We start from the raw sequence: 12,153 nt of genomic DNA on the forward strand, positions 1-12,153 counted from the left end.
TGACAGATATCAATATGGGAAGAGGATCAGGAACTCGTGAAAAGGTCAGGTAGAGATGAATCTACTTGGGTTGTAACACATTTGTACATGGAAGCAATGCTAGGAATCTCTCTGTATAGCTATCCTTATCTCAACTAGCAAAAACATTTTGTCTTTCTTATTATTGCTTATGTCTTCTCTTCAACAAAATTAGAGATAAGGTCAGAACAGGTTCTGCCTGGAAGCGAGGGGGATGGGAGGGAGAGGGAAGAGGTAGGGGGCCGGTGGAGAAATGGCCAAACAATTTATGCACATGTGAATAAATAAATAAATAAATTTTTAAAAGAGCACTTAAAAAATTAAAAAGAAAGAAAATGAAAAAGCTAACATATAAAGAAAATAAAAACCAAAGATAGGGGAAAAAAAGTGGAGCCAAACCCTAACTGAGAGTTATGAGGCAACTCTACTTCTGGACCTTAAATGTTTCAAACTATATGAGATGAGTTTTCTCTTGCATTCATTAACATTGTCCTCCTAGAAACAGTTTCTTTGCAAATCTCTACTTTAGAATTCCTGCCCTAAGACAGCAACCTCCTGTCCCTTCAGTTTGTACATTTATACAATGCCAGATCAGGATATCATATCCAGTAGACATCTTTTCTAGTCCTTCATGTCCTTAGATACAGGTTTTATGCACCAATGAGCCAATCAAGTTAGTGGGTTTACACTTTTTATGATTGCTTACTCAGCACCTTACACTTAGTAGACAATCAAAAAATTTTGATGGCATTGCCTAGTTATGAGTTAGGAAGAGAGTACAGCACAACATTAACTTGCTGTAATAAATTTGGCAATAGCAAAAAAATGACATTGATTGATTGGTTAATTGAATTGCTATCCCTTACTTTAGTCTCACCCTTCCCAAGTTTGTTTCAGCTCGTGATTATTCTTTTTAGTTTTCCAGCATTATTTTTCTGTGACACAAATGTGTCCTTATTACTGTCATGCCAAAATTCTTTAATAGCTCCCATTTTGCATGAAGTGGATCTCAGATTTGGTCCACACTCTGTTCCTCATGTCATTCCTCTATAAATGTTGATGTCTTCCAATGAGGATTGAGGGAGGCAAAACTTCTCTGAATCAAACCCAACATTGGGGTCCATTTTAAAGTGTCAGCTCTGGGACTGGGGATGTATCTGTGTGGTAGAGAGTATAGTTAGCATGCACATGACCCTGGGTTCAATTCCAAGCACCAAAAAATAATAATAATAATAATATACCTCTAACAAATAACTATAATCCATCATAACAAATCTCAAAAAGTAAGGTAGTGATCTCCCCTGAAGTATCTAACTTTATAAGATTCATATTTAGGTCTAGACATGTTTTAATGGGACCCTGGCAAAATAAAAGTTATCCCAAAGAGCAGTCAGGTTGGTAGAACATTAAAGAACCATGTGCCAAGAGAAAATCAGGGTGTCTTTACAAAGAGGATTTATGGGGAACATAATATCTATGTCCTAATATTTGAAAGATTATCATGTGGAAGAACAAATGTTACAATTCTCTTTTGCTCTAGATGGCATAAAAAAATTAAATTGTACTTTTCTATGGAGTTATGTCTTAGCTCAATATGACACTACATTAAATAAAAGCAAAGTTTTATAAAGTATCGATCAAGTTAACCTAGTTTGTTCTACAGCAACAAAGAACCTCCAAATCTCAAAAGTTTATCACACAAACAAAAGCTTGCTTCTTATTTATACTACCTGTCTGACACAGGTTACCAAAGGTCATGCTTGTTACAGCACTCAGAGACCCAAGGTGACAAAGACTCTACCATTCTGTGACACGGCCATTCATACAGAGGTCCCCAGGGGCCATCATGGCAAGGAAATGAAGCTTGGATCACAAATTAACGCTTTAAAGCTTCTTTCTGGATGGAGTCACATCATTTGCACTTAAACTTCATTGACCAAAGCGGTCCATGGCCATGTCTAATTTTAAGGAGACAAAGGCATGTAATACTTCCAAGTGCTTAGAGAAAAAAGAATATCAAACATTTCAGTGACACTTGTAACATCTACCATAATTCTTTGTAAGATTCAAGCAGAGACAAAATTATCACTAAGATGTATTATAGAAAAGATTAAATCTCTGCCCCTTTAAAATCTAGGTTTCTAGAATTTCAAATTTATGTCAGATAGTTCCTTTAAGGTCAAGGATTTTTGCTTCACAGAATCAATAAATACTCTGGAGTGTTGAAATGCCCCATAGAAAAATCACTATGCTCAATATTTGAATGTACTGAGCTGAGCTTACATGGACTTGGCTTGGAAGAACAAAATATTGACAGGTCAACAGCTCTAACTCTGTCTGATAAACCAGCTTTTTCATTTTTTAAACATTGCTTCAAATATTTATATTTGACTTCTACATAAGAGTTGTTGATTTTCAGTAGAGTGTGAGATGAATGTCAGTTGATAACTGTTCTCTATGTTCTTATAGAATTTACTTGCAAGGTTTTGAGCTGTTTTTCTATCCTCCTCAGTAAAAGTGTAAGCTTAGTTAAACAGGTGGCATTAAATGTTGTCAGCTGTATTCTAGTGGCTTGATTGGTCTTTCACTATGTAAAAGGCATTGCTTGCAGGTTATGTTATTTATATTAGTCTCTTGATTCATTTTACTTCAGATAATTGCTTAAATTGAGAGCAATTACCCAGCTCATTTTTGCTCATTTTAAACCTGCTGTGTCCTCAATTTTCTCAAGATTATGGATCAAATAAGGACAGCTATACGTTCTCAGTATCATGGGTCCATAGTTGTATTTCTGTGAGGAGTTTAGAGATGACCTAGTTCATCCCTTTGTTTTACATATAAAAAGTTAATAAAGGTTAACATTTATTGAGGGTTTACTATGTTCTAGGCACTGATCTCGTAATTTCACATGTATTATCTCAATTAATCTGCTCACTATTTCAATGAAATGATTACTGTCATTATTCCCACTTTACAGATGAGTAAACTTAAGTAAAGAGCTACAGAATGTGTGAACCCCATTGGTATTTTGGACAGTCACTGCTATGTGAGCACCAAAAACAACCTCTGTTCCCCTGGTTTCAAATCTCAACTCTTATCAGACCTATCACTAGTGCTGGCAAGTATATGAATAGGTAGGCACATGCTCTCATTCACCATTCAACATTTTGTGACATTTAGCTCAGACTTTTTGACACTGAATCTTTCTCCATAGTTTCTATAGGTTAATTTGGGGAAATGTGACAAAATAATAACAAAATTCAAGAGAAAAAAACTACATAATCTGATATATTGATTGCATAAAATGTGAAACTAGAGAAAGTCTATAATATCACCTAAAAAAGGAACATTGAAATTTTTAATTTTTGAGCAAGGTTGGACCCCATGTTCCTCTAATGAGAAGTTTCTGTGATTGTTTATAGAGTCATTTCTATAACAGCTTTCAAAATCTGATTGAAAACTTTAAGCTAATATGTATGGATGAAGGGATTTTTACATTTTTCTTTGTACTTTCAATATTGTTTAATTTTCCATTTCAGTAACAACTGATTTTTAAAATCAACTTTTATTTGATTTATTGAATAAGCTGAACTCAACAGGGACAAAGCAAAAGGCAATTTTGTTCTTTCTCATCACCATACATGCAAACCTTTTCTGTTGGTTTCATTTAACAAGTCTTTACACAAACTAAGGTGAGGACTCTCCTCCCACTGCCAAGGTATGCCACTTTTATAAAACTGTCTGCCATTGTCAACACACAACACACAGACTGTGACACAGCGCCTTTGGCATTCCCTCCTCAAACACACCCCCTTAATGTCCAGCCTCTGTCCTGCAGAGATACCTATGTCAGGGCTCAGTCTGGCAACTGTACTTTGAGCACTTCCATTCTCTCCACCCAACCACCATTAGAGCTTCCACCCACTATATGAAGCAAGAAACAGCAATCTACCTCGGTGCCAGTGCTTACTGGGAAGGGATCAAGTACAGGAAAATGTGTTCCCTGAGTTCTAAGTGAGAGCCCTGAACTAATTATCCAGTAGCTATAAATGTGACAAGGCTCGTGTTGCTAAGGTATGGATACATTGTGGGTTAAGGGCTTTGGCATGCTGAACCAGAGACATAACCTTTATTCATCACACAATTTCTATGGAAAAAAATGTGTCGAGTTCAAAACGACTGACCTACAAATGATCCTTAGGAACATAACTCCTCTGGAAACTAGGGGCTGCTTTTACAACCATCTCTAGCCTGTCAGGTCCAATATATTAGAGCCAAGACAGCAGCATTGATTTATAGGCTTGGCCCTGTTGCTGAACCATTTTATCCTTAAAATGAGAGGCATAATATGACTGCTTCAACTACAAGGTTGTAGGGATAATAAACCTGGCTATTTCTGAGAAAATATCTTATGAAATTGACAATAGTTGTGTGTTTACTATTAGATCACGTTATACATTATAGAATTCACAATACATGTAATTGGTTATAGGGACATAGTTTCCGAGATTAATTTCATTGCCCCAAAAGTGTCACAATAAACTCCCTTTAACTCCCTTTCTTGATTTTTTTCCTTAGCAAAAAAAGTCCCTTTGTCTCTCTTAGCCTATATATTACTTTTAGAATATTGGCATTACCCACACCTTGTCTAAATTTGTGTTGAGTCATAATTTTGCATATGTACTCCTGCACATTTTTAAAAAGTCTTAGAATTTGTTTAAAAACATGAAAAAATAATTGCAACTACATTAAGGATAATAACAGAGTAACATCAGAATTGTTTTAAATGTCCAAAACTTGAAAATAGGGGTAAAAGGGTGAGATGAGCCCTTTCAATATTTTATTGAAAAACCACTTGTGAACCATTTGTCTAATTACCTGTAGTTGACTTTTCTATTTCCTATGAAATTACATACTAAGCTATAGTTTTACGCCAACTAGAAACAATAACCTTAAAAGTTGCCTTTTTGTTGTCCTGTAGGCCACTCACCAATGTTACATCTAGCCAAGTTATCTTATTCTAACAATATTTTAATGCATTTTCTGAAAGAATATGTGTATCCTTGTCCTCATATGCTCTTGGACATAGTTTGCCCTCGTTCTTGGTTCTGTCATTAAATAATAAATTGAATAAAATCCTTGCCAATATTCATTCATATTTGCATAAGATTTATGTTTTCACTTGTTGAAAATTATATTTTGATAAAAGTGACAGGGAACGAAAGTAAGCCTACACCTAAGAGCCTTATAAACTTCAGGAAAAAATAAGTGCTGACCACTTGCAACTCTCCTTCTGTTTTAACCCCATAATTACTGTCCTCATGGTCACAGAATGCAAGAGTTGTCCCACTCCTAAACACATTCCTGTTACCACTGATTAATTTATTCTTATGTTACAAATGAGGCCTTTTGTACTTATTATCTCTTCGGTGTCTAGCACATAGACGTTTGATAAATATTTGTTGAATAAAAGAACCAGCTTGTATAGTTCTTATAAAAACCTGAAAGATAGATATTGTTATTTTAATTCTATAAATGAGAACTCTGGAGAACCAAAAAGATGACCAGCTTGCTTGTGGCCACAGTTGTTACAAGCCATCAATTGTGGTCCTTTTGCTCTACCCAGATAGAAATTGTGGGTGGGAAAGGAGAAACTTCCCCAGTTATTCTGGGCCCTTGGCAGGTTTTAGTAAGCAGCAGATGACAGTGAGCTATGGCAAGTGATGCACTCTAGCATGGCAGCTCCTTCAGGGTTGAGCCTGAGGCACTTAGCAGTTGAAGCTGTCATCTCCACTGCTACTGGCTGCCTTGCCACTGTCTTATCTCTACCACCACTTCTTCCCTTCTCTTTTCTTTGTATTACCAGCTCTACTAATGATGAAAATCAAAAATAGGCAAAGAAGGTCATTAGAAAGAAGTCTTATTTGGACCTGCTTTTGCAACACTTGGGGAGGGGGAGGGCAGCACAAAATGGTGTGTCCTAGCTCACCAAGTGAGCAGAGCAGCCTATATAGCCATAAAGGGATGTCACAAGGGTGTCTACACCAATCATGGCACTCTCTTGATACTAATGAAGGACTGTGTTAGCATCAATCATAGCACAACCCATTCATGGGAGTCCCTTCTGTAAATGAAGGATTGCACTGTACCAGTCATAGGCATTCTGCTGGCCATCAGGGGAATTGTTCCCCTCTGTCCTGGGTGGAAGTAGCTGCAAGGCCATCTAAACTTCACAAAGCTTTTGATGATAAAAATCTGGTGCAAGTCATTTGCTAGGATGGTGTCTTCAGGATCCAGAGTCATCCTTGGGGTTCAAAGCAGCTGATGCTCAAAATTAAGGCAGTACAGCTGCTCTCAAGCATCACTCCAGCATCCAGGGAATAACAGCTGTCAATTAGGAAGTTAATTTGCCCAGACCTCAATATCTCAGCACATTTAAAAGAAAACAAACAATAGAAGGGGTGCTTACAATGAAGGCTTATTATCATCACTAAAAATGCTTTAAGAGTATTTAACAGTACTCTGACAATGTTTAGCTCTTGACCCAGTGCTCTAGAGGGAGGTTCTCCTACCAACTCTTTCATAGTGAATAAGTGGTAGAGCAAGAAGGGAAGAGCACATACAGGAGGAATGGGGATAGGTAGGAATCCAAAATTTGAAAGTATTTGATGTCCTCACTGCAGAGGAGCTAATACAGTAACCTTTAAATGACAGAGGTAAATATGGGAAGGTGACCGGGAAATAGTGAAGAGATCAGGTAGAGATGAATCAACTTGGGTTGTAATACATTTTTTGTGCATGGAAGCAATGCTAGGAATCTCTCTATATAGCTATCTTTATCTCAACTAGCAAAAACGCTGTGTCTTTCTTATTATTGCTTATGTCTTCTCTTCAACAAAATTGAAGAAAAGGGCAAAACAGGTTCTTCCTGGAAGCACGGTGGGTAGCGGAGGAGGGGGGCAGGAGGGAGAAATGCGCATATGAATAAATGAATTTAAAAAAACAAGAAAAAAAGTGGTAGAGCAAGGATTCAAATCCAAGTGTGTTGACTCCAAAGTACACAACCTTTGCACTATGCCAGAATGATAGACAAGCCCCAAATGTACCCTACCTTTCCATTTTCAATTAAAAAAATGTAAATTCTGTAATGACAAACCAAACCAAAATGTAAACATACTGCTTAAACATATTGCATTAAAATTATAGTTCTTGAAACTAGGAGATATCAAGCTCCTTGTCCACTATTCTTTCTCACATTTTATCACTCTCATTCCTTATATTCATCTAGCTTTGACCCAATAGTCCAATGATCTTCAAACTGAAGCATGGGCACAAAGCTTTCCCAAAGTATAAAAAGGCTGAGATGGCTATAGGATACAAGTTTCCAGATCTCAAGTTCAGCATACTAAAGCTGATCTGCCTGCAAACTCTGATGTCTGACCATCTTTTCTTTATCACTTTTTACATTGTCCTTCTCCATCTTACAAAAAGAAGACATACTGTCTCCTATCCTAAATCATATTCTGATGCATTGTTCCAGGGTTTGAAAACCTTGGAGGCATCAAAAAACAGAACAAATATAGAATTCCACTTTCCCAAAGGAAAGTTTCTCTGAAAGTAAAGCCAAAAGAGCTTCAGAAAGAAATATTAGAGGGGCAACTTCTTTCATGCAGGGGACAAATTCAAGGCAAGAATCTATTATCCATCCACATCTTGTGTTATCCCTCTATCCACTACCTACCTATCTAACAATCAATCACCCATATATCCATCGATTAACCCATCTTAGAATGCAAAGGTATTAGACAGAAGCAAGACTACATGAAATTTAAAATTCAATCATACCTTTTCTGACAAAAAGTAACCCTGATTTGTCTGATTAGTTTCACAATGAGGCCTGATTACAAATTGAAAGGCAAATCTACAAATTGAATGAGCTAAATCTACAGGCCCAAGATTTGGATAAAAATGTATTTAACTTGTGTATGTTATATGAGTAATAAAAGATATCCCTTGGAACCAATTTTGCATCTTTTTTCAAAATTTAAACTTTGAAATATGTGAGAGGAAGACAGTTTTTCGTTAGAACAGCTACTTCTTTATAAAGGTCTTGTTTACCTTTTCCTTTTTCATTTCAATACCCAGCTTAAAAAAAAACACCAACCATTTCTGCTATCTCCTTACCTAACTCAGGACTTGAGCACTGCTGGATGAAAAAAAAAAATCACATGATCACATCAGTGCCACAATATTTCATGGTGTTCAATTTTTACTGGGGCGCCTAATGATGTTTTGCATTCATCTGTATTTTTCAGCTTTCTTCCGTTTCTCACAGCTGCCATGTCAAACATTTTAAAGCTTCTCAAACCTCCACTTCACAACACCACCACTTTCAGCCAAGCAATATGCTTTTTCTTTTTTAAATGTGGCCCTACCCCTGCATGATGCTGTTAGTATTGGTACCCTACCCTCTACTTCCATGCACATTTGAACATGCTCCAGTCTCACCCATTAAGACAAACAAACAAAAACCAAAACACACACACAATAAACACACCTTACCATAGATCCCTAACCTGTCTGGTGCCATCCCATTGCTCTGCTCTCCTCACACTCCAGCTTTCCTAAAGCAGTGTACACACTCTTGCCCTCTTGTGTTCTTGATGTGGTTTCTGTCCTGATCACCCCCAAGGAGGCTGTTCTCTCCGAGGTTACTTACCACAACCTTACCTTGGTAATTCTCTTCTCAAAACATTTTTCCCTCACTTTCCTTGATATCTGTCTCTCTCTCTCTCTCTCTCTCTCTCTCATTCATTCATTCCCCAAAAGCACATTATTTTATCTCTATGTAGCATATATATCGCATTGTCACATCCATACTCTTTTGATATAGTTCTTACCTATCTGAATCACCCTCCTCTGTCTCCCTAGCCAATTCTTTCTCCGTCCATTTATTTAAAAAAAAATGGTGCCTCTGCAGATTATGCTTTAAAACTCTACATGTTCACCCTGGGAAACTGTGTCAATTTCTATCATTTCCATTTCTACCCTTAGGCTAATAACTAGCAAATGATCATCTTTCATTCAGATCCTTGCAGCAGCTAAGATTCAGGCTTAACATTTAACTGTTAGATCACATTTTTTATTATCCCATGGGAACAAAAATTTAGCATACCAGGAGCTGATCTTGTATTTCTTCTTCTTCCTAATTCTCCTTCCTCAATAAATAGCTGCATTCAATTGATGCAAACTGAAATATGGGATTTACCTTGAACTCCTTGATCTTCCATGTCCTTTCTATAAAACCACCTACCATGATCTGGGCATTCTTTCTCATAACAATGTCCTGAATCAGCTTATATCTCCAGATATGCCCCCATCTCCACCCCAAATCCACCTCTCAGTTATGGTTTCCTCTCACAGGGCTGCCACACAATCAATCTGGCTTCAGTCTTGATTTTTCTTCATCTGTTTTCCATACTATAGCCAATGAAAGTATGCCAACCCACAAGTCTGATTATTCAGCTTCATTTCTTCAAAGTTTTCAATGGCTTCCCATCCTCTGTGCTTTATTGTTCATTTATTCAATTATTATTTAGTTATACACTAAAGATAAGTTCTAGTCTTTGACATAGCATTCAAGAACCTTCTGAACTTGGCTCCTGCTCATTGTGTCAGCTTCTGCTTCTTCCTCTAAAACTCACCAAGCTCTCCTACATTAATATTCTCTCTGCCTCCATCTTCTAGATCCCTTTTATTTAACAGTAGGGTTTCAGCTGAGATATTACTTCCTCTAGAAAGCTTTTGCTAACCCCTCAGGATGTGGGTTTGATTCTTACATACTTCTGTGAAGCACTGTTCTTTGTCCATTATAGCACTTACTCTGTGTGGATTTTTATTTAATTGTGTCTACATCTCTAAGATGAGAGAATGTGTGAGTCTATTCCCTGTGATTTCCTGAGTACCTAGAGCATTTGCCTGTGCCTTGCACAGAGTAGGTATCCAATAAATATATATTTCCTTATAACACTGTCAAAACTTCACCTCCAAAACATATCACATCACTTCTATGAATGTCTTACTAACCTGTTTAATGACAAAATATGCAGTGTTTACCAAATTCCTCTGAAACTTTGGTCAGAGAGAACCAATAAGCTTGGTGAAGGAAAAAAAATGTCATGCCCTCCCTCTAACAAGGGTGTTGAACCCTACTTTCTTACACATATCAAAGTAACTTCTATACAACCTGAAGGAGTTAAAAGAAACTGAAATTTTGTTCTCTTATTAGTTCATTCAGTAATCAATGGTCACTTAATCCTGTCCTCATGGAGTCTCGATCTAATCTTTGTTCCTATGAAATCCATTGAACCCTGGGCAAAACCAATCCAAATGTTATTGTTTTTAATCATCTAGGAGTGGCTGGTTTGATCCAAGTCAGGATATTTTTAAATAGCATTTTTCCTTGTATGTCAGAAAACTCAAGTTGAAAATAATATTACATTTCTTAAAACTCTCATGATCCTGATCTTTTTCTCCTTTTTAGTTGTGCCAAAGGCATGAACTTTACACTCCCAGCTCTAGTTAGGAAGATGATTTATTAAACAGACTTAAATGAAAGACTGCTTGGTGTGGATACACTTGGATTCACAGTCCATGCCTTCGGGCAGTATTAGTTCCAACTTTCTAACTAATTCAGAAAAGAGAAACTTCTCTCATTATTTCAAGATAAACGTCTGAGCCTACCAGCTCTTGTTTGCATGCCAAAGAAATACCAAAACTAAAAATGAAGATTGTTATGTTCACACTCCATCTAGACTCTCAATCCCACAATGAACCAGTTGCAAATTACCAGCTAATGGTATCTTGTTAACATTTCCAGGCAAAGTATCCAACATTCACTGAACCAAATTCTTTCCTTTCTCTATAATGATCCTCCTACAACACTGTCACTCAGAATTTATATTGGTGAAATTATTCTCATTTTTCATTAGTTTTATAAAATTAAAACAAGTTTAAAAATCCATGAAAATATAAACATTTCTATTTGATTTATGGAAAATCCTAAGTCTATATATGCACAGACAACAAAGAAATGACCTAACTAGTTATGCCATTTCATTCTCAGAGCATCCATACTCTTGATTTTACCCTCGTTTGAGAGGCTCGCCTAAAGGGTGGGCAATACTAATATCCCAGATCTTAAAGGGAATGTAGTCATATAACTGGAAAAGTAGGATGACATTGTCAATCATTGCTGTGAATAGAAAAGCTGCTTCTCAAGGATAGGAATCCCCTATAATGGGAAATATTTAATTTATATCAAACCCAGAAACTGTGATGTTCTGTTTGGCTTCATTGGTTGAATGAAAGGACTTCTTTGTCCTGAGCAAGAAGAAATCAAGAAATAGTCCAGAAATACATGAATAAATTTCCTGTATTAAAAAGTAAATTTAAATTGTGAGAAAACTACTTTCTTTACCAAATTCCCAAGATTCTTGCTCCAGATTATGGTTCAAAATTCCATGTAGGTTTGGCTTTTATTTATTTCAAAGGAATCAGACAAATGTAATTTCCTCTTTGCCTGAAGAAATATCATTCCAAACATAAAACTATGACTATAGTTGGTCTATGCCACTGAATCTAAGAGAAGTCAGGTAAACATTAATAATAGACTACAAGTGATAAGCTTATTGCCTGTAGACATGCCTCAAATACTGGAAATTAAATCAAGATTTTGGCAACTGTACATTATTAATTACTGAAGATCACTGTATGCTTTCAGACCAAAATACTCTCCTCAAAAAGATGTTGCTAGGATTAAGTGTCTAGTTTATATGTAACAAAAGGAGAGGGGAGTAATATCATACATAAAAACAGAAAGATATTAGCAGACATATATAGATGGATATCAAAACTAAATGAGAAGGTAGCAAGGCTGAACATTTATACCATTCATAGTAAACCACAAAATGGTATAAAAATTTGTGGTGAATAAACATAAAGCCATTAGTAACTAAAATGTTTTTATGTAGTGGTTCTGAGCTTAACATTGTTCTCTGTTTTTCTAATGGTATAAAAATAGTTACATATAACAAAAAGGAAAAATGAAAGAAAAATTCAATTAAAATAAAAAGG

This window comes from Castor canadensis, chromosome 3 (assembly GCF_047511655.1).
Source record: "Castor canadensis chromosome 3, mCasCan1.hap1v2, whole genome shotgun sequence".
In the NCBI taxonomy this organism is placed as follows: domain Eukaryota; kingdom Metazoa; phylum Chordata; class Mammalia; order Rodentia; family Castoridae; genus Castor; species Castor canadensis.